Source organism: Hippopotamus amphibius, chromosome 3, assembly GCF_030028045.1.
Source record: "Hippopotamus amphibius kiboko isolate mHipAmp2 chromosome 3, mHipAmp2.hap2, whole genome shotgun sequence".
In the NCBI taxonomy this organism is placed as follows: Eukaryota; Metazoa; Chordata; class Mammalia; order Artiodactyla; family Hippopotamidae; genus Hippopotamus; species Hippopotamus amphibius.
The window spans coordinates 75,492,777-75,515,059 of record NC_080188.1 but is presented as its reverse complement, the minus strand read 5'-3'; the positions used below and the strand labels follow the sequence as shown (position 1 = coordinate 75,515,059).

Genomic DNA, 22,283 nt, shown 5'->3' with positions numbered 1-22,283 from the left:
ACCATTGAGAATGATGTTGGCTTTTGATTTCTCATATATGGATTTTATTATGTTGAGGTAATTTCCTTTTATGCCCATTTTCTGGAGAGTTTTTATCATAAATGGATGAATTTTGTCAAAAGCTTTTTCAACGCCCATTGAGATGATCATATGGTTATTATGCCTCAATTTAATATGATATATCACATTGATTGTGTGTATTGAAGTATCCTTGCATTCAAGGGATAAACCCCACTTGATTATGGTGTATGATCTTTTCAATGTGCTGTTGGATTCAGTTTGCTAGTATTTTGTTGAGGATTTTTGCATCTATATTCATTAGTGATATTGGCCTGTAATTTCTTTTTTTGTAACATCTTTGCCTGGTTTTGGTATCAGGGTGATGGTGGCCTCGTAGAATGAGTTTGGGAGTGTTCCTCCTTCTGCTATATTTTGGAAGAGTTTGAGAAGGATAGGTGTTAGCTCTTCTCTAAATGTGTGATAGAATTTGCCTGTTAAGGCATCTGGCCCTTATAATACCTTTTATGTCCATTCATGTTGCTGCAAATGGCAGAACTTCATTCTTTTTTATGGCTGAGTAATGTGTGTGTGTGTGTGTATATATATGTATACCACATCTTCTTTATCCACTCATCTGTTGATGGACACTTAGGTTGCTGCTATATCTTGGCTATTGTAAATAATGCTGCTATGAACAGTGGTGTTCATTTATTTTTGGAATTAGTGTTTTCATTTTCTTTGCATATATACCCACGAGTGAGACTGCTGGATCATATGGTGGTTCTATTCTTAGTTTTGGGAGGAATCGCCATACTATTTTCCATAATGGTTGCACCAATTTACATTCCCACCAACAGTGTAGGAGGGTTCTCTTTTCTTCACACCCTCTCCAGCATTTATGGTTTGTAGATTTTTTGATGATGGCCATTCTGATTGGTGTGAGGTGATATCTCATTGTGGTTTTGATTTGCATTTCTCTGATGATTAACAATGTTGAGCATCTTCTCATGTGCCTGTATGTCTTCTTTGGAAAAGGCCCATTTTCTATTTTTTGTAGGGTTTGTTTCTGTTATGATGCAATAACTTATCCCCAAGCCCCCAGCTAGTAGCTAAGAGTATCTGAAAAGTGGCAACATATAAAACCTTAGAACGCTTTGTTCACTGAGAGACTTCTACCACATCTTGGGAGTCAGGCAATATTCTGACACAGGTCTGTCTCAGAAAAGTAAACGACTCCCGGAACACTGCAAGCCCCAAGTTACAAAACACTGTACATTCTTCTCTCAGTTCTCAAGCACCATACCAACCCCCAGTACACAGTGCAGGAGGAGAGTTCTAGCCTCAGCTTATCTAGAGCCTTATCTCCCTTGATATTTTAGATTAGACTATTCTTTCTTCATCTAATAATCTTGGCATCCTTGCTGAAAATCAGTTACCAGAGATACATGATTTTATTTCTAGACCCTCAATTCTATTCCATTGATCCTTAGAGCAACACCACACTGTTTTGATTACCATTGCTTTGTAAATTTTGAAATTGCGAAATGTAAGTCATCCATCTTTGTGCTTTTTCAAGATGATGTTGGCTATTTGGGGTCCCCAGTAATTCCATATGAATTTTAAGATCAATTTTTCTATTTTTGTCAACATTTATCTAAATATATATGTATATATTTAACTCATTTAACTCAGTCAATAACTCTATATGATAGACAATTATTATCTCTATTTTACAAATTAGGAAACAAAGGTAGAGAGTGATTAAGTTAGCTGCCCAAGATCTCAGCCAGTAGTTGGTGAAATTAGTTTAAACCCAGGCATTTAGGCTCTAGAGTCTGTGCATTTAATCCATACATGATATTGCCTTGTCATATACATTGATGTTCTGAGCTTGGCCCTTCCTTACTCTTACAACATTGTCACTCAGTGTTCTGCTCATGCTTTCACTAAAGTGAAGCCTGTAGTGAAGCTGGTAGTCTGTCTTCTCCTTTTGGTGTAGCCAATGAACCATAATTTTCTGACTATGATATTAACCTTTTGCTCCTTTTTATCTGGGCTAAATAACCTTTTTAGAGGGCTCTCCCTTTGATATTACCACTTATTTCTCAATCATGATGATATTTGAAAATCAAAAGGAAAGGAAATAAACCCAAAGCACGAAATGTGAACATAGTGCATCTTTTGAAGGCAACTGGGAAGATGGATCATGGCAATGACATTGCGTCTTACCAGGAGAAACACTGCACAAATTTGCCTCTGGGTGCCCTCCCTGTTCTGTCAGCTACAGATCTCCAAAACATCGTCTAGCAATTCAACAATGTCACTTCAAAAAAAGTGTATGGGAATGTGAGAGCACATGATATAGTTTATCCTCATTGATTTATTTTCAAAAGAAGTATACATCAATCACTTATGATTGCGAGGCATATAATCTTCAGATTCGCTCAGTTTTTTTCTTTTTTGCTTCCTTGACTTACCACAATTGAAGAAAACTATATTTTCTCACTGCTATTGTAATTCTGCCAATTTCTTCTTTTGCTTTATTTTTCATTTTGCTCTGTTTTTGAGATATAATGTTTTGATCAGTTCATATTAAAGAATCATTGTGTAATATATCCTTTAACAATATAAATTAATTCTGTCTTTTTTATTGTTTTTGCCTTTAATTTAATTTTGTCTAATATAAAATTGGCAATTTCTGGTTTTATTTATTTTTCTAATATACCTTTGCACTTTTATTTATATTTCACATTCTTTTGTTTTATTTGTATTCCTTGTGATCTAGTGTATATTTGTTGGATTTTTTTTTTTCTGCCTATTTTAACTCAATCTAAAGGTCCTTGTCTTTTAATCCATATGCAATTCTGGATTCACAACTGACATTTAGTATGTTTTTTTGTTATTTTTATTTCATACTTTATTAAATATTCTCCTTACTTCTGATCTTTTGGTATACGTGCTATATATAGTTTATTTGCCCGTATCCGCTTATACATTTTGATGGTACATATTCTACCTTCAAATTATCCCATTGGCTAACTTTATGCTGTTGAAAGCATTTGCAATCAGAACTTCCAAACCATTTTAATGGTACAGCACACATGGAAACTCTGAATGCTTTTACAGACCTTATTCAAGCAGGATAAGGCTGTCAGAGTACGAAGCTAACTGGCCAATAGCTTGCGGGCGCCTTAAGTGGACTTTGGTTGTGACAAGAGCTATTGATTCCCTCAGCCCTTCTGGGGGCCAGGTATTCAGATAGGGTATAGTCAGGTATATCAACCAACAAGACATATTCAAGGACGATTAACACATAGTGAATGTACATTGCAACTCATTGTACACAGAGACAAACATTTAAATATATATACATATGAAACAAAAGTTCACAAAATAATAACTGTCCTCACAATGCATGATGCACTCTGATCTACTCTTTTCTATTTTATACAATTTAGTTTTTTAATGCCAGTGACAAATGAGTAAACTGATTTCATGGCCCATTAAAGCAGGAATTCACTCTCTTGACTACATGTTGGAGTCATATGCGGAACTTGAAAAAGTACTGATGACTGAGTTCGACATCCAGAGATTCCAAATGCGCTAGTGTAGCGGCTACGGGCCAAACCCAACCAACCACCTGGTTTTGCATAGCCTGAAAGTTAAGAATGATTTTTACATTTTTAAGTGCTTAAAAAAATCAAAATATATTTTGTGACATGTGGATATTACATGCAGTTTAAATTTAAGTGTCCACAAATAATTATTGGAACACAGCTGTACTCACTCACTTGTGATTGGCCGACATTTTGTCAGTGGCTGCTTTTGCCCTGCAGCAGCAGAATTATAGAGTTGTAATAGAGACTGACCTGCAAAGCCTAAAATATTTATTCTTTATCGCTTTATAGAAAATAGTTTACCAACTCTTGCACTAAAGCATCCCAACCTGAAATTTGAAAACTCAGTTTTAGACTGAGGATTCTCCAGCTGAGTTCCTGCAGAGTTCCTTGAGGAAGATCCCAGGTGGCCGTGGACATGGGGTGTGAGGCTCCATGCCTGGAGCCCAGGTGTCCACCAGAGCCATTCCACTTTATCTGTTTCACACACTGAGGAGCTTGCCCTTGGGAAGTACATTACAGTGAAATCAAATGTCGGAGAGATGGGGTTTTCTAAGATAAAACCCCAAGAAATACCATCATTTAACATGGAAAATTGTGAATGTTATTCTTTCTCAAGCAAATCAGGCTAATAGCCAATTGTTTTATGAATCTGTTCAACACAAGATAAGGGTGACATAAGAACCTTTGAAAATGTAAGAAAAGATCTTCAAGATTAGGAAATGAAGTTTCCACATGTTTATCTAGTCTGGGGCAATGGTTCTTGCTGCCGGCAGCACATCAGCCTTCAATGTCTGGGTAGCACAGATGATACACAGTCAAGAGTGAGGACACTGATCTAGTTTCTATTGTTCCTGTTCATCGTGGTCCAGCCTGTGATGGGAAGTCTCAGTGGTGTGAGAACTTTGTGATAAAGTGTTTATTTTTAATTGGAATTTTTCTCAACCAGTCTAACTTCCTTTAAACCCAAATCTAATATGTAAAGGGAGTTTAGCTACAGAAATGCCAATAACTTAAAAATAAAGCTGGCGCGTCTGAAGTATGTGAAATCTCCTTTAGTTCTGACGATTTATGATAAGCACGAGTAACTGGACTGGAAGATGCTTCGCTGGAAAAAGTGAGATTTCAGTTAACAAATTGTTAACAACCAGAAACATCTGTCCTTCTGTAACCTGGATCTGACACTACAGGTCTCTCTGTCACTGTATGTTAGAGGAATAACCTTCCTACCCTCAGCTTCTGCATCAGGTGAATTACTATTTTTGCATCTTTTCAGTTAGCCCTGCCTTGCTGGAAGGGAGGGATTGCTTGAGAGTTAGTTGCATGATTTGGTGAGAATTTCATCTTCTCTTAATGAAACTTATTTGGTGCTCTCATTCTTTTTATTTAGCACAGATTATGGTAGACTTTGCCAGACAGTTTTGTAGTCAAATAGATGCGAATTCAAACTCCAGCCCCGCCATTTATCAGCTGCATGATCTTAGGCAAGTGACATCTTAAGTGATGTTTCTGATCTTTGTTTTTCTCCTCTACCCATAATAATTAATATATAATAATATGCTCTCAGGTAATTGTTTTGAAGAGAGAATGCCTAGAATGTAGTAAATACACAATGTGTTAATTGTGAATATTACTATCTCAGACTATGATTTTGGAATAATGAAGTACCTTAGAGGACATCTGTCCCTTTACTCTCATATTAGAAGAGAGACACTGAGGCCCAGAAAAGTTCAGTGACTTACTCAGGTCCCCAAACAATTAGTGGCAAAGCCACGACTAGAATTCTGATCTCCCTTTGCCCTGGGACAATGAACAGAAACATCCCCAGACTGAAGAATGCACAATCGCTGGGATTATGGGCTGGTTTTTCTCTCTTATTTGCTGGCTTAGTAATAGCTTGGAACGATGAGGGTGACTAGAAGCTGGTCAGGACAGAGCCAGGCTATAAAGTTCAGGATTCCATGAGGGAAACCGCTGTCCTCCTAGGCCATAGCAGCTCCAAGGCAGACTCAGTGAGGAGCTGTTCTCTACCAGGTTAAGGAAGGCAGAGGTGTGGCCAGTTGGCTGCTAGGAGCTGTGAAAGCAGGCCACTCTGTAGGTGAGCAGAAACTGGGTCATTGCATTTGACATCTGGCCCACTAACTGCAGCAGTGAACATGCTGTGTCCTTCTTTAAGAGCTATTAACCAGAGAGTTTGCACAAAATTTTGAGGGCTATTCGAAACACTAAACTCAAACGTCATCCCATCGACCACTTTACCCTTTAGAGAGTTCAATAGTTCTAAATTTTAATTGGCTACCTTGGCTTACTAAAACCTTTCCAAAAAAGAAAAATGAATAACAAGAGACAAGAGGGACATTTAACTGTATTATCACAACTTGACCCAGATTGAGTTTGTCAGTCCTTTGTTGCAGGGGCAAAACTGAGTACTTCTTTTAAAATATTGCTTCATGACAATAGCCTTCTCCAAACATCTTCTGGATTAGGCAAGAGCTCTGTTTGTACACTCATTCTGTAGAAAACAATAAGGTCTGGCAGAAAAGACACTCAGTTGGAAGCCAGCAGATGTGAGTTTTTTTCCCAGTTTTACCACAAATGAGCTGTGCATAACTTCCACGAATACATTATCTATCAGTTTTCATGGTCATCGCAATGCCAAAAAACTGTAGCACTTAGGAAATTTCATAATCTGACTTGGAAACTATTGAGGGCATTTCATATGTGGGGGTGTATCCCGGTAAGAGTTTGCTTTTGTGAGATAAGACTCCTATCAACTGTAAGTCGGGAGGGAACCAAACTAAAACCAACAGCTGTGTGAGATGACTTTATCACATCATGACAGGAGCTCAGCAGCTGGAAATTTGGGCAGAGAGCAAAACTACAGGGTGTTTGTCCCACAGTGCATTTTACATTCTTTCTAATGACATTCCATGTTAGAAATGTCAGCTGTTTGGGAGAGCCGTGTGGCTTAGTGGCTAGAGCATAGAGCAGCGTGCTGGGAGACAGGATCTCCATTCCCAATTGGGTCCCTAACCCACAAGTCACCCCACCTCCTCCACACACTGGGAACACTGTTGGGGGCCCTGTCACGCTCCCTCCTGCAACATCCAGACACCTCAGGCTCGTAGTGTTTTCGTGAGCAACTGTGAGGTCAGAGCAGTGAGGATAAGAGACAAAAGAGATGAATGTTCTGGAAGAATTCTGAGGTTACGCAAATGTGAGATGATACCACCATGCAAATCTGGAATGTTTAATATTCTGGGTGGGATATTCATTCGTTCATTCCTGCCTTCCCAAACCTAAAATTTAGTGATTCAGTTCAAGTCACTAATACATATTTTGTGCAAAGTACCAAAGCAAATGCCATTTCAGTATCTGGGGACTGAAAAAAAAATTTTAACTAGGGGCCTTGCTAAACCTACCCTTCTGTTCCATTTTGCACAAATTTGACACTGGAACATTAAACTCTTGTTAATCTGAGAGGTTTGCCAACCTTTGCTGCTAGTTGCCTCTGAGCCTCCACATAAATGCACCTTGTGCTCTTTCTTTCTCCGTATTTTAGCCCATGTTACTTCTTTACCTTAACTCCTCCTCCTCCACATTTTTACCTAATACTCTACCCATCCTTCAAGGTTCAGCCAGTGACTCATTGCAAGTAGGCCTGGGGTAAGGACTTCAGAGTATGTTTTCAGAGGCCCGTGCAGCTAAGGAAATATGCAGTTTTGGCCCACAACCCATCTGTTCCTGGGTCGCCAGATGCTGCACACGTCTTCCGTGATACCCCAAGGTAAATATCCTTCTCTTGGGGAGAGAGGTGGACTTTTTCAGGTATAATCTGGATGTGTTCCTGCAAAAGAAGTAAAAGGGATTAAGGAAAAGACCCTCAAGTCAATATTGCCAGGGCAGAAAACAGTTCTTCTTAGTGGCTGTAGCAAGAGAACATGGAGGGCTGAGAGATATAATGGAAGTAGTACAATAAATTGGTGTGAAAAAAATCATCAAAATGAAGACTGCATGATTATTATAACAATTCCAGCCCTTAGGATGTCTGGAAACCTCAAGGAATTTAGTTGTCTTTTTTGTGTGTACAGTGCACCCCAATGTTCACCAGCTAATATGCTAAAACATGAAAGAGATCTTGCTGACAAGATCTCAACCAGGCGGAGATCTGGGAAGTGGGAATATTATTGGAAAAATGGCAGAATTGGGTCTTAGTTTTGTTTCTTACCTGCTGTGTTAAACTGAGCTAATCATTTAATTTTCAAATTTCTTATCTATAAAGTAAGGAATTAGGAGGCAATGTTCCAAGAGACTTTGTAAGGTAAAATGTAAAAGTACATTCGGAATTAATTAGGACAATATTTAAATTGACCTTCATTCAGCAAACAAGGCAGACAAGACAGGTTGAAAGCTGATTAGCAACAGAAAGGGAGGGGCCTAGAGCACAAGAGAAAAAGAAGAAGGAAAGAAACTCTTACTGTAATCCAGCCCCTAAGAGGTTCAAACAAACTGCATCTGTTGCTTAATGGTTATAAATTTGCTTGGATTCTTTCTACCTAGTTGGCCCAACTGAAGATTTTGTTGTAAAAAAAAAAAAAACCCTGTTTAAAATCTGCTTATTCACAGAAAGTTTGCAACTTTGCGTAACTAAACGTACCCCAGATGTCTATTAGGCGATTAGGGCCGTAGGAACCTGGGAGAGTCAGATAGACATGAGGGCTATTGCTATAAATGTAGCACTAGAACATTCTTGGTGGTTGTTGGAGATATGTTTTGTGGGATTTGGGGTTCCTTCCTTTGAATTTTGAAAGTAGCTTAAACATCTGAAGATGTATAAAGAGATATTTTTTTGGTTTCTCTTAAGTGACATTTTTCATTCAGGGGCTGGTGTATTTAATTTGAGGTGATGGATACAATTCTTTAAATTGTTCTATGTGAATCTATTTTAGAATAAAATGTAATTAAAAGTTTATCTGTGTGATCAGAGCCCATGTTCTTTTCATGCTGACACAGATCATGAACTCTGGACTTTGAGGTCTCTGAGCCCTTCTCATACCACTAACCAAGCACAGGTATTCGTATTGAAATGCTTATAAGGTTATCTATTTTTTTTCAGAAAATGGAAGGATTATTGTGACAAAGATCATTTCACAGATCTGCTACAGAAATTAGATTGTTAAGGAAATGATGTTAAAAAATATTTTTTATCAAGTCCTTCTTAGGTCATTCATTTACTGAGTGTAAGTTAGTATTTATTTACTTACTGTGCTAGTGGTTTTAGGTGACTTTGGTAAGAAATTGTATCAGAGCAACTAAACCTGGAGAATTAAAGCAGATATTTCTAAGAACATACGTGGAGAATTGCAGCCTCAAATCCATTTAGCCACCAATCAGTTTTTATAGAATGCGACATTCACAGATGAGACTTGGATAAAGTATGTGCAATTTTTGGAAACTGCCTCAAGGACTTTGTGCCTCTCAACGATGTGTTGCCTTCAATGTCAGCTATTCCTGAGTTCTGACTACCGTTTAGAACCTTGGGACTTCAGCCTCTGCTTCTTCAGAACAAAATTTCCACCAAATACTCCTTTCTCTTGAGGAGTAGCTGCTGGAGAAGAAGGAGGTGTATCTATTTGTTAGAGGGTTAAAATTGCTTTGCTAAAGTTCAAAACTAATTTTAATGAGCTCTCCCTCCCTAAGCATTTTCTTGTTTTGATAGCAAAACAGTTACACAGACTTTGATTATCCCTAGCAAATTCTGGTTTCCCCTTCTCTGACTGTTTAAAATTAAAAGCATGAAAGTGCCAGTTTTAAGAGACATGAGATCCTACTGTTAGGTCTTTGCCATATTCCTTTTTTGCTGTCATTTTCTGTCCCTTTAAGCCCTTAATCTATAGGCCTTCTCCACCAAAGGCAATGCAGACAAGTGATAAGGACCATCTGTGAGGAGGAGTGCTCTGTTTGCAAAAGATCTGCTTATCTTGGCCACTATTGAACACAGGATGGGATCCTCTTATGAAGAGTTCTGGGCATGGTTTTTTTGTTTGTTTTTGTTTTACCACATCATCCTTCATGCCATAGATAGTGATCTTCCCTAAATGAAAGTCTGGTTCAAACCCTTCACCATCTTTCCAACTCCCTGGCCAGCGGAAATTCCATGCCCTGGCTCACAACACATGGCCCTTCGCGGCCTGCGCTGCTCCTCACACCATATGCTGCAGTCTCCTAGATTCCTGCAGTTCCCCCAACCTGCCAGGATATCTCAAGTGCCAGGGCACCGCTGACCCCGCTGACCCCACCTAAACATCCACATAGTTGGCAGGGTAAAACCCTAGACTTCTTTCAAGGTGAGTTCAGAAAACCCTTCTGTGAGGTCTTTCTACTTCCTCCTTTTTCAGATAGAATTGACCACTGTCTCCTGTGCCCCCACTTCACCGTCCCCCTAAAATAATTCATTACACTTAGATTAAAATTTTGTCTCTCTTTACAAAGTTGGAATTTCCTTGATGGAAAGACCATGGATTATTAATTCATTTTACTCCTAGTACAAAGGAGATGTGCCTAAACACTCTTGTAAATGAACAACAAGTGAATAAATACCCAAGGTGCCCAGAAACCATTGTCAATAGAAAAAACGCACAACCTAAAAAATTGAGAATTATGTTTTATTTGGCCAAATTTCTGAGGACTTTAGCCCAGAAGACAGCCTTTCAGATAGCTCTGAGGGACTGCTCCAAAGAAGTAAGGGAGGAGCCAGATATACAGGAGTTTTACAACAAAAATCAGGTAGTTGAAACATCAAAAGATTATAGTTAATTAAAGAAAACCAGACACCTGATATTAATAAATGTAGCGCTTTTCCATGTATGGGAAGATGCAAGAATCCGGGCTCACTGAAATCATTCCTTTGATCTGTATCTTAAGTATCTAGGGCCAGTAGCCTGCTTTTCTCCATCCTGAATCCCCTCAGGATGCATGGTGTGGGGGGCTGCAATGGCTGATGGCTTGATGACTGCAACATCCTTTGTTTACGGATAGGGCAGGCAACTATGTTCATCCACACCATCAAGGCCTACGGAACATATCTGGATTCTAAACAATCATAAGATTTCATTGAGCTCTTACCACACCATGCCAAGCACTGGGAACTTTGTGGAGTTTTTAGTCTAAATCTAAGTAGGGGAGGTCACAGAAGACCTCCCAATGAAAATGGCCTTGAACTGGGACCTAAAAAGCAGATAGCTAGGCAAAATGGGGGCATGGGAGGTATTTCAGGCAAAGGGAAGCATAATTACAAAGGTCTGGGCATGGAGAAGAGTGCGGTGCTTTTGAGGAACCAAGAGGTGCCCAGCATGGCTGGACCCCAAGAGGAAGGTGGGGTAGCAAGCAATGAGGATGGGGAGGCAGGCTCGGGATGGGTCCCGCAGGGTCTCGTGGGAGTTCACAAAGAGGAGGGGGCACTGCCCCAGAGGCTCAACACACCTTCCTCTCTAACCCCTGCAAATCCTGACTCAGGAAACGTGGAGGAGGGCCATTTTTGCACTCAGTCAAAACTCCTAGATGGCCTCGGTTAAACTTTTAACTTTGAATTCATTTACCACTTAAAGACTTTAAATTTGGTGTGTTTTATTTTTTACTTTGGGGTTTTTTTTTTTTTCTTCTAGTTGTAAAATTGTGTGCTTATTATTGAAATGTCCAAAATATTTTGTTGGTCTTCTGTGGATGCCAGTTTCCACTACCCTTACACTCATTCTGTGCAGGCCACTTTGCCGTGTGGCTAGTTTAAATCACTGTTACCTTCATCTTAGATGCAATATGGAAACTCACTTATGTGTTTCTTTGTAAGAAATTGGCCAAACAAAATATCACTATATGTCAACTATATCTCAATAAAACTGGAAGAAAAATTTTTAAACCAGAAAAGAAACTGGCCGAACATTCACAATTGTCAGTATTTCACTGCATGCCTATTATGTACAGAGTCCCCTTCTAGTGCTGAGGAGATTCAAAATGAGCCAACCCTGGGATCTAGGAGCCCAGGATACTTGTTTCAGAAAAGCTCACTGGTATCCACAAAAGGTTATAAACTTGGGCCCTAAATATGAATGAATTACACTGAACTGAAAGATGTAAAGGAGATGTAACATTAACTAAGAAAGATCATTTTTGTTCATTCGTTATCCTTTTTTATAATTTTTACATATTTTCATTGATTCCTAATGAAAATATTTCTTTCCATAATTTTAATCTGAGTATATCCTGAACCTGGGCATTCCTATCATCTGATTATTGTTTAAAAACACTTGTTCTTAACAGAATACATACTACTACATGTAAAACAGATGAACGACAAGAACCTACTGCACAGCACAGGGAAATATATTCAATATTTTATAAAAACCTATAATGGAAAAGAATCTGAAAAAGAATATATATGTGTATGTATGACTGAATTACTTTGCTGTACACCTGAAACACTGTAAATCAACTATACTTCAATTTTAAGAAACACTTGTTTTTATATTATCTTTTACACCATCATGTCTGAATGTTGAAAGATAACTTACAGATACAAGTTATTTGTCACAACATTTGCCTACTTTGTGTGGCAGTTGTTTACATATATGTAATGGATCTGGTGGTAGGACAAGTCAATTAACAAGATGGAAATAGGATTTATAGGAGAGGAAAGAATATTTCAGACAGTTTAGGGGCAATGATTCTTGCCTGAACAGTCTGAGGGTGAACTGAGTAGCTGGCAGCTGGTAGAAAGAAGCAGACCTTGGAAGTCTGTCCTTCAGTAGACTGAGCGGAAGCACCAAAGACATTTTCTGGTCTTCGTGGATTCTCCAGGAAACCTTGAGCACTTAGCTGAGGAACTAAGGTGATGCTGTCCTGAGAAGTGTCTGCAGGGGCCCTTCCACCCCCCACCATCATACTTGGGTACCAGTTCCTTCACTAGAATGTCTCAAAAGAATACATCTACAGAGTTTAGTGCACTGATGTTTATCTCAAAATGATATTAACTCTCATAAGAGTAAAAATAACATGAATGCTCAAAGTCAGAGATTGATAAATAAACTGTGGTATTCATACAATGGAATATTATGCAGCCATTAAAAATCTTGTAGTAGAAGAGTATTCACAATATAGGGTATATGTTCATGGTAGATATTTTTAAGACACTATGTACGTATTTAAACATTCCATATTTAGATGCAATAGCTAAAAATTCAGATGGCTATATACCAAGATGTTTAAAGTATCTGTCATTGGGTGGCAGAATGATAGATGATTTTTATATTTTTCTTTGCCTTTTCTTATATCTCCCAATTTTATTGAATCTATATTGTTTTGCAATAAAAGATCTTATTTAATTTATAAAACTTCATAAAAAAATTATAAATTTTAAATTTATAAAATTTTAAAATAAATGGATAATTGCTGAATTATAAAAATCTATTTATTAGGTATTTAATGAGATTTTAAAAGATATGTGAGAATACATCTCCTGTATTTATATTTGTGTGCATGTATGTTTGGGGTAAAGAATCACCATGACCTAGAATTCATTACATCACTTGGTTATCTGGACCCTCAGCCAATAATCTTAGACCAGAGTCAGCATTTCCTACAAGTCTATTACAGCTCTGAAACCTTAGAACGTTAGAACTGACTCAGCCTCTATCAAGCTAGAATAAAACTAAATTTAATAGTGTCTTTGTTTTAGTTTTTACTGGGGAAGTAGGATTGTACCTGGGAGATGGAGGCAGGGAGGCATGGGGCAGAACTTTGGTCTTTGTATAATTGCCGTGAGTCTCCATCTTCCTTTAACGTGGACAGTTTTCCAAACTATGTAAAATGGTATGCAGATACAACTTCGTCTCCTCCTTTATAAGAACAATAATAATAGTCAACGTGAATGTAATGTTCATTACGTGCCAAGTACTATACTGACATATTTTCTCACACACACACACACACACACAAGTATATTAAACTTGGTCCTCACAATGACATCTTGAGGCAGGTATTATCATTTTACAGATGAGGAAATCAAGGCTCACCTTTCTCATCTGTAAAGCCCCGCAAGTAGAAATTCTGGAGCTGCCACTCAGAGAGATATGGGATAAATCTGTCTTCTGTGCTGTGCTCTGTGGTCCACCCCTCACCTCATTCTTCATCTCTTTCTCAACTTCTCTTTTGTACAGCTTCGTATTCCCCCTCAAGATCAGCCCCTTCCAGTGGTCCAACTGCTAGTGAGTCAGTCCCTGCTAGTGAGACTGGATCTCCTATACCAGGTTTGTTCGTATTTTAAAAGTTGTTCTAGAGTCACTGTTATGATGCAACTCTATTTAATGGGATCTACCACTGCGGGGAAACTATGACAAATGGAGAAGTGGAAGCAAAGTAGACACAGTCCCTCCTCTAGAGGAATTCTCACTTCTGGAATGTCACACAGCAATAATACTGTAGGTTAAAGAAATTAAAACTATCTAGCAAAACACATAAATGATGAATGTGACCATGAAATAGTGGGCCAGATAAAAGGGATCCAGTACTGCAGTGACGAGGGGGGCTTGTGGGCAAACCCAGCTGGATCCAGCCCCAGGCTTGGCCCTGTCCCAGGTACTGACCCTCAGTGAGTTGAACCTTGAGTCCCCCAAAGGGCCTCTGTATTCTTAATTTTAAAATGGGGCTCATTATACTTATCCAACAATGTTCTCTAAGGGTTAAATAAGAAAATGTATGTAAAATTGCTTGGCTCAGCGCCTGACACATCATAAGTGCCCAGTAAAGTATAAGCCATCTGGGTCCTGAGATAAGAATGGTCAAGCAGCTTTTACTGTTTCTGATAATTTTTCTAGGGAGAAGATGACTTTGCAAGAGCAGGTTGAAAGTAGAAAGGGAGAGGATCTTTTGTAGGTGGGGTTTAGGCAGGGTCTTCTGGATTTAAAAGAAAGCCTCAAAGAAGACTTAGCATAGCTACTGAATCATTAGCTAATAGAAACATTGAGAAAAATGCACGGAGATAATTGGAAGCCATGAGTTTTCAGAAGGACAGAGACCAAGAGAGGAAAATTAGGCTAAGTGCTTGGAACTAATTATGAGGCTTCTGGGTCCAGTTAGACAATCTAATTTCAAAGTGATTTCAGTGTGAAGCCAGCATGATAGTGTCAAACCGGAAAGCATTTATGGGCCAAAGGTAGGTACACATAGCACTACCTGCCTCGAATCCTATAAATAATGAATGGCATGGTGGCTGGGGCATTGCACGAAGTGTTTTCATGCATTAGCTAGTTTTATCCTCATAGGAACTCAAAGAGATGGATATTATAATCTTCATTCCCCAAGAGAATACTGAAGCACAGAGAAATTAAGTAATGTAGCAAAGCCACACGAGTAAGAGGCATACAGGTGACTGAAACTCTGTTTTATTCCAGAGCTCATACACCAGTCATGACTATCAACTGTCACAAAGATAGAGAAGAGAAGCTCCAGTTAACCTTTATGCAAAACTGCTAACGAATGACCAAATATACCCAAGTCCTTCACTATGTCATACAATTTAGTGTAATATGTTATTTGTAATATTTAAATTCAAGAAAATTGTGTGGCTACAGTAGTAAGGCAGCTTCTTGACACAAAATGGCATTTGGAGACAGCAGAGAAAGAAATATTAGTTGTGGACTGATAAGGGGGAGGTTAACTCTAGCAGAACATTAAGGCAACCATACCAGAAACTTCTGCAGAAAGGGAAGCCAGTGGAACTGCTGGCAAAAACTTAGCAGAGACATAGTAAGGGTTTGGATTCTGATGATGGCTGTGGCATAAATCTGGAAAACTGAGAGCAACATGGCCTCTTTTGGGTTGGACTGGTGTCCAGGTGGGATGATGGCTCAATATGTCCCCTTTCTGATCACCATTTTTATGTTTTTTAAAAATGTGCTGCTTCTTGTGGAAGTCCATAGGTGGTTCTTCCAATATTTTCTCATACCCTTCCCTTTAATTCATGAGATGGTTTACTAATTTCTGATCCATGAAAACTTGTTGGGTAGTTGAAAGTAGATGTTGGAATTACTAATGTTAAGACCAACACATTATCTCATATTTTTACTAACTCACTGTTGAAAGTTAAACATTCGCTCGCTAAGCACAGTTAAGAAAAAGAAACCCACTAGACAGTCTAATTCCAAAAAAATGGTATTTTTAAATCATGCCTTATATTTTCTGACTTTATTTTGAAATTTTGTCATTTTAACAGGAAAACAAATATATGAACCTGATTTCTCACAACCAGGTATGTTAATATTTGACATGGAATGATGATCATTCCATTTTAAATTTTGTTTTGCTAGTTTTAAATGCCTATGAAAATAGAATCATCAATTTTATTTTCTTATGTTTATTTTCTTTTTTTTTGCTTTTTTAAAAAAGTTGAAGTATAGTTGCTGTACAATATTATGTGTTGCAATGTACAATACAGTGATTCACAATTTTTAAAAGTTATACTTCATTTATAGTTATTGTAAAATATTGGTTATATTCCCTGTGCTGTACAATATATCCTTGTACTTTTTTATATATGAAGTTTGTACCTCTTACTCTCCTACCCCAATACTGCCCCTCCTCCTTCCCTCTCCCCATTGGTAACCACTAGTTTTAAAAACAAAAGAGTATGTGTTATTGACTTCAGTCACACAAAATTGTAAAGGCAAACAAAATATGCTCTTTTCAAAATTAAAATAGGCATCTCTAATTACCTTAAACATTTTGGAAACAGCAATACATAATTTGATCATCATTTTTCTTTTCAGTTAGATATTTTTTAGCTTTCTAAGTAACCACGGGTACCTGAGAAAAGTCCAAGAGCTTAGAAAACAATTGAACTTCTCCCCTCTCTACTACAAAGAAAGCAAGGAGCTTAAAAATCATCTACTTAATCGGCACCACATCCCGAATAAGTACAGACCATTCATGTCTCAATCCGAATTCATAGTGGGCCCCGTGCTACCAGTTTGGAGCTATATTCCCAGTCCTCTGTATCTGGGGACTGCTGCTTCCCCACTTGCGCGCTGCTGTAGCTCTGGCTCTGGTTCACTGATGTGGTTATTTACTATTCTGCATCTCCAAGCCTCCCTGTGTTCATACTTCACAACAGAAAAATGGATTATATAACTGAATCACTAGCTCACAAATTAGAGCTGAGTGGAGAGGAAGGATAGAAAATACCAGTGAGAGGAAAAGCTACTTTTACTGTTTTTTTTTTTATCAGTACCAAGGCTTTTAAATATAAATTTTTAAGTAGCCAAATAAATATGCTCTTTTCCCTGTATGTCTTGCCTTCAATTCTATTTATTTCATTGGGAAGCACTATAAATATGCTATGAATATGCAAGAGTGCCTCTAACTTAAATTTTGTTTCACTCCCAACATGTAAAAGATTTGAAAAAGATTTTTAGTGATTCTACTATAGACTACACGTAAGGATACTGTAGAGGGAACAGAGGCTTAGTACATAGATGGGCTCAATAGTAGCTACCAGTTTACTTCTAACTAGTTATCTCACCAGTATAACTCAAACTCATTACACTTTTCCTCATTTATAAACTACTTATACCAGTTTCCTTCCAAATTTCAGATTCTATGATCTGTCCAACACCCTTTTACACATCAAGACATTATTTTTTCCCATACCATTGAAACTCTGAAAGAGTTTGTGGTTCCTCCCATATCGGGATAGAAGGTCCACAGAGCTCTTATCCGTAATTACACCTCTGAGGTCCTGTAAAGAACACTGGACTTGGAGTTGAAACCCCTGGGTCTTGGTTCTGTCATTAGTTGTGTGACCTTGGACAAAAGATTTCACCACTCAAAGTCCCAATTTCCCACGTGATTACTGTGAAAAACCTAATTAAAAAATATATATATACACATAAAAGTTTATTAATGTACTTTCTATAAAAAGGCAAAGTGATATTACCCTGATTTTACCTGCTTTATTTTTCAATTGCTATGTGGTCATTTACTTCACACTTTTGTAATTTGCTGCTTTATTTTTTTCCCATAGTAATAACCGTCATTATTTTTTCGGTGATGGCTGGTATCATTGGAATTATCCTCCTACTTTTCAAGCTTATATGCCTATTGATAAAGGTGAGGATTCAATGTTTAATTTTGCTGTAAGTACTGGTGTAAATAGCTCTAGGAGGGCTTATTCCTCTGGGCTCATCTGAACTCAAAGAGAAACAAAACTGCATAAAACTCCATCTTTTTCAACTGGACACATAGAAGTCACTGAGTTACTCTAGCAGAATTCTGTTTTTACATTTGCCCTATAAAGAAACCCCAAATATAAATCTATCCCCATTTTCCAATGAAAGATCCTCCAAAGCTTTTGTCTAACTTGATTTAATATATTGTGATGGATATGGATGAAATAGTCAAATTTCTAGTTATAGCATCTTAGTTTAGTTTGCGTATGAAAAATATTTACAATAACAATATATTTACATGTTTAAAACACTGGCTTTTTTATTCTCATATTTCCTGAGACAGATTTTTCAAGCTCCACCCATGAGTTTTCCAGCATGAATGATTTTTTTTCATCACTAAAGCTAATTTTGAGTCTGTATGACAGCGTTCCATTTACTGTAACCTTCTATTTAAGATAGTTCAGACACAACATTTGTGTGTGTGATTATAATGCTAGTAGTTGGAACTATAATCATAGATCATTAAGTACCTAGTCATAAAAGAATGGTACAAATGAGTTCTCATTCCCCCTCTCTCTTTTTGATCTCCATACCATAACCACTATATATATATATATATATATAATTTTTAATATATATATTATTTAAAAGAATATACATATTCTTTTAAAAAGGCTTGCTTAAAGAGGTAATACTGCAATGACAGGGCTTCAACAACAAGACTGATAGTAAGTCTACATAAAGTTCCTTTGCCCTTTTTAAACTATTTTTATTAGGTGACAAATAATCATCCAAATCTATGATTGATTAGCATTACTCCATGTAAATGTATCTTGTCTAAATAATACTTTCTTAACAAAAGTAAAGTAATTGAGAGTATCTGCTCTAATATGAGAGATCTTGTAACGACTTGAATGGAAGATGACTCCTCTTGCTTGCAGTTTAAATGTTGGGGGAAAAGTCATCTTCTGTTTGGGTATAGATGGCAAACTTAGCTGTCTTCTCTCTTGGCTGATGATCTAAAATCTGAAAAAGTCAATGACATACTTGGCAAAATTCAGAGAAAATCTTCTATATGGATATAGAAGAATCGGGTCATGATCAATATAACTAAGAGAATTTATCTCTTTTTAAAAAATTTCCATTTCAGCTTTTCACTACAGCGGGGAACCATACCTGAGTCAATGTCTAGGGTAATAATTTATCCATGGAAATAACAAATACTATTTAGAAATACAAATACAAGTTTATATCAAAGTTTGTAAATATCTACGAAATGACTACTTCTCCCACAAAAGAACTCTGCAAAGTGAATTTTAATCAAAAGAAAACAAACTTTAGCCAAAAAAAATACATTTTTAATCTGAGGGTTTTTTATTTTACTGTGTCTAAATTTAGAAAATTGTAGCATTAACATTTTTCTGGTTTTTATTCATATAGAAATTCCACCCCGCCAAACCTCAAGATGCTGCTGAACCTGCTGAACATGTTGGTGCTGATGTTTCTGATGCCTCTGTCTTTTGAAAGGGAAATAAATTAATGACTTACTTCTTTTTGAGTTAGGAAGGGCGGACCCAGTTAGAATTCAATTATATCCTATTTCATCAATGCCTCTTCTGTAAGAATTTTTTTTATGTGAATGTTTATCTGCAACATAACGAAATTCTCCCTTAGGTATAAACCATCTTTTTTTAAAAAAAAAAAAAAGTAAAACAAATACTATACATAAAGCAAAAACCAAGTTCTTTTGTGTACTTCTTATTTTCCAAACTGCATAGTTGTGTGTAGGAGACCCTGTAGTGGGTATAGTTTAATAGCCCCAGATCTGGAGCCAGACCTGGATTTGAATCCACATTTTAGCACTTATCAGCTGTGTAACCCTGAGCTAGCTACTCATATGGAGATAACGATAGTGGACGTGGAGATCATTTAACATGGATATGATGATGGTATTCACCTCATCGAGTTTCATGAGGATTAAATGAACTAGCACAAGTAAAGTTTCTAGAACAGTTCTTGGCCATAGTAAGTGCCCATGCCTGGTAGCTATTAGAAATATTGTAGGCTCCATTCCCAAATGACTTCTGCACAAATGGCTAGTCACTTGGCTCCGTTCTCATTTCCACTCCCAGGTACAAAGGGAATACACAAACATAGGGAAAAGAGCAGGTGTATCTTGTTCACCCAGAATAGTATTGACTCACCCAGTGTTTTCCAAAAAGGGCACTCATGACAACCTTAAAAAGTGTGAGAATTTTACATGTAAAAACATCCAGATATTAGTACTCTCTTGCAGAAAAAAAAATGTAAACTCTAACAATGCTGGAGCATCCACACCAGCATGAGAGCAATTCGTAAGAGCTGTGTAGCAGTTGTGCCTCTACTATGTGTTTAAATACCTAGCCAATTGTATTAACTATGGCCTGCTGTATAATCTCACTAACTGAGTATATAGTTCTACTAAACTTTGCCTGAGGCATAAATCCAAGTGACATCTATTTGTGGAGATGTCTGTCAAGAACAAGCCTCTGTGGAATGGGCTTTAAATGCTCAAGCAAAGGGGAACTGATTCTGCCTTCTACAAAATCAGTCGAAGTTTTTCCTGTAATTAACAAAGGCTGTAAATTCCAAGATTCCAGTTTTAACCCTAGACCTAGCATCTATCTTCAAAGGACTTGCTAGGTGTTTTTAGATTTTGGGGGTCACAAAAAAGAGAGTTTTAACATTCTACCCCAGCCCCATAACCTATATGCAGAACTAGCCTCATCACATTATCCTGTAGGTTCTTAAAGCTTAACGATGATCATTACATAATTGTTTAGTCCAAGGAAATTCATGCTCCTCCTAGGCTGAATGGCACACAGATAATTCTCAGCCACCAGGATTAATACAACCCAATCTGCAGATACTTGAAACAACAAAAGTTTTGAGTCATGTACCAGATTCACTTCATTTATTAAGGTTACTTCATTGTAGAACTTGCAGCTAGAACAAATATGTGTCAAGTGTTTATTTTCTCCACATTCTTCATTGTTTCAAAAAAATGGTTTGAAGCTGTTTTTAAAATGGAGAATTTACCAGCTAAAACCTAATTTTTTTGTTACTTAAATTTCTATATGCTTTTAACTACTGATTTATTTTGGTGACAAATTTAGTGTTTAGTGTTTTGTCTGCTTTTTTTTTTTTTTTTTTTTTTTTTGTCCAATCTTGAGCCTTTCTGTAGAATAGCCCACAAAAGTTTGGGACAATTTAATCCATCAAAGTGCATTAAAATATCCTTGTTAATTTAAGTGCAACAATTATTTACCACATGCTTACTGTGGGCTGGGCACCACACTCGCATTAGACAACACCCATAGGAATCTCTGTCCTCTAGAAGCTGAGTCTAAGGGAAACAGACTGTGGTCATTGTAGGGAACAAGTTTTAAGGTAGCAGAGGTGTTAGCATCTAAAAAGACTGGAGCAGGTTAACAAAGGCTTCTGGAGATGAAATTACCAGACAGTAATCTTAAAAGACAGATAGACATTTCTGGGGGAAAGTCAGTTCTAGGCAAAAGGGCAGCTTGAGCAAAAGCATAAAAGAAGACAGAATATGGTGTAGTCAAGGAATTGGGTGCATTTCCACATTAGCAAGATTAATGCCTCAGTTTGCCATTCACATTTCAAATATATATAAAAGCAATGGGAAGTCAGATGAATCAGATTTTAAGCTCAATTCAACTCCCCATATTTGTATAACTGAAGTTATTAAACGTGTCTAAGTTAGTGAAATTGTTACTGGACAGTAGGTTCTTGTCTCCTCGCAGGAAGAATTCAGAGATGAGACACAGAGGTGAAGAAAATAAAGTGAGGATTTATTAAGTGATAGTATGCTCTCAAGGGAAGAGCAGGCAGACTCAGGTAAGTAGCTGCCCTGAATTCCTTTAGCAAGTTGGTTATATGGGATGTAAAAATAAATGGGCAGAATATTCACTGGAGAGGGAGAGGTTTGGAGTTGTGTTCCCTGATTTTCATCCCAGTGCCACCTTTCCAAGGAGAGGAGGGATTTTTGTCCTTATTTGGTCTTGATCAGAAGTGTCACAGCACTGATGCATGATGGCAACTTCTAATCTGCAAGGTTAATTTTATTGTAATGAGAGCATAGCAAGCAAAAAGTTACATTTGGACACCGGAGATTCCCGACTTTTCCCACCTTTCTTTGTCTGCCTCCAGGACACGTTACCCCAAAATGTGGGGTTTCCTGTCAGTCCGGAGAGTCCAGGGTTTTTTGTCTGCCCAAGACCCCCATTGTTTACAAGATGTGTGGTTTCCTGCCATTTGGCCTGTGCCTCCCTCTCTCTGCTCATATCTAGCTATCTGCCTTCTCTAACAAAATGCGTTCTAAAATCCGACCCCCACCTCACAGCTAATTTTGGGAAACACATAAGTTTACAAAAAAAAAAAAAAAAAA

The 22,283-nt window shown here is 37.6% G+C and overlaps 1 pseudogene; it reads left to right on the top strand.

Annotated features, from left to right (window-relative positions):
- Positions 1-14,785: 14,785 nt before the first annotated feature.
- Positions 14,786-22,283, top strand: part of LOC130848470 (ethanolamine kinase 1-like) — a 107,952-nt pseudogene continuing 100,454 nt past the window's right edge.